Raw genomic sequence first — 2,367 nt, 5'->3', positions numbered from 1 at the left:
CCTTGTGAAAATAAAAATTTGGGGGCTAAAAAATCTTTTTTGTGGGAAAAAAAATATTTTTTATTTTCACTACTCTGCATTATAATCTTCTGTGAAGCACTTGGGCATTCAAAGTTCTCACCACATATCTAGATAAGTTCCTTGGGGGGTCTAGTTTCCAAAATGGGGTCACTTGTTGGGGGTTTCTACTGTTTAGGTACATTAGGGGTCTGCAAACGCAACATAACGCCCGCAGACAATTCTATCAAAGTCTGCATTCCAAAATGGCGCTCCTTCCCTTCCGAGCTCTGCCGTGCGCCCAAACAGTGGTTTACCCCCACATATGGGGTACCAGCATACTCAGGACAAATTGGACAACAACTTTTGGGGTCCAATTTCTCTTGTTACCCTTGTGAAAATAAAAACTTGGGGGCTAAAAAATCTTTATTGTTAAAAAATATATATTTTTTATTTTCACAACTCTGCATTATAAACTTCTGTGATGCACTTGGGCATTCAAAGTTGGGGCTCTCCAAACGCGACATGGCGTCCGATCTCAATTCCAGTCAATTTTGCATTGAAAAGTCAAATGGCGCTCCTTTGCTTCCGAGCTCAGCCATGCGCCCAAACAGTGGTTTACCCCCACATATGGGGTGTCGGCGTACTCAAGACAAATTGTACAACAGCTTCTGGGGTCCATTTTCTCCTGTTACCCTTGGTAAAATAAAAATTTGGAGGCAAAAAGATCATTTTTGTAGAAAAAATGCGATTTTTTTATTTTCACGGCTCTACGTTATAAACTTCTGTGAAGCACCTGGGGGTTTAAAGTGCTCACCACACATCTAGATAAGTTCCTTAAGGGGTCTAGTTTCCAAAATGGTGTCATATGTGGGGGGTCTCTACTGTTTAGGCACATCAGCGGCTCTCCAAACGTGACATGGCGTCCGATCTCAATTCCAGCCAATTCTACATTGAAAAAGTAAAACGACACTCCTTCTCTTCCAAGCTCTGCGGTGCGCCCAAACAGTGGTTTACCCCCATATATGGGGTATCAACGTACTCAGGAGAAATTGCAAAACAACTTTTGTGGTCTAATTTCTCCTGTTACCCTTGTGAAAATAAAAATTTGGGGGCAAAAAGATCATTTTTGTAGAAAAAATGAGATTTTTTATTTTCACGGCTCTACGTTATAAACTTCTGTGAAGCACTTGGGGGTTCAAAGTGTTCACCACACATCTAGATAAGTTCCTTAAGGGGTCTAGTTTCCAAAATGGTATCACTTGTGGGGTTTTCCACTGTTTAGGCACATCAGGGACTCTCCAAACGCGACATGGCATCCGATCTCAATTCCAGCCAATTCTGCATTGAAAAAGTCAAACGGTGCTCCTTCACTTCCAAGCTCTGCGGTGCGCCCAAACAGTGGTTTACCTCCACATATGGGGTATCGACGTACTCAGGAGAAATTGCACAACAACTTTTGTGGTCTAATTTCTCCTGTTACCCTTGTGAAAATAAGAATTTGTGGGCGAAAAAATCATTTTTGTGAAAACAAATGCGATTTTTTATTTTCACGGCTCTACGTTATAAACTTCTGTGAAGCACTTGGGGGTTCAAAGTGCTCACCACACATCTAGATAAGTTCCTTGGGGGGTCTAGTTTCCAAAATGGTGTCACTTGTGGGGGGATTCCACTGTTTAGGCACATTAGGGGCTCTCCAAACGCGACATGGCGTCCGATCTCAATTCCAGCCAATTCTGCATTGAAACAGTCAAACGGTGCTCCTTCACTTCCAAGCTCTGCGGTGTGCCCAAACAGTGGTTTACCTCCACATATGGGGTATCGGCGTACTCAGGAAAAATTGCACAACAAAATTTGTGGTTAAATTTCTGTTTTTACACTTGTGAAAATTAAAAAAAATGGTTCTGAAGTAAAATGTTTGCAAAAAAAAGTTAAATGTTCATTTTTTTCTTCCACATTGTTTTAGTTCCTGTGAAGTACGTAAAGGGTTAATAAACTTCTTGAATGTGGTTTTGAGCAGCTTGAGGGGTGCAGTTTTTAGAATGGTGTCACACTTGGTTATTTTCTATCATATAGACCCCTCAAAATCACTTCAAAGGTGATGTGGTCCCTAAAAAAAACATGGTGTTGTAAAAATGAGAAATTGCTGGTCAACTTTTAACCCTTATAACTCCCTAACAAAAAAAAAAATTGTTTCCAAAATTGTGCTGATGTAAAGTAGACATGTGAGAAATGTTATTTATTAACTAATTTTTGTGACATATCTCTCTGATTTAAGGGCATAAAAATACAAAGTTTGAAAATTGCAAAATTTTAAAAATTTTCGCCATATTTCCATTTTTTTCATAAATAATCGCAAGTAATATCGAA

Source organism: Ranitomeya variabilis, chromosome 5 (genome assembly GCF_051348905.1).
Source record: "Ranitomeya variabilis isolate aRanVar5 chromosome 5, aRanVar5.hap1, whole genome shotgun sequence".
NCBI classification, from domain to species: Eukaryota; Metazoa; Chordata; class Amphibia; order Anura; family Dendrobatidae; genus Ranitomeya; species Ranitomeya variabilis.
Note: the sequence above shows the minus strand (reverse complement) of the source record.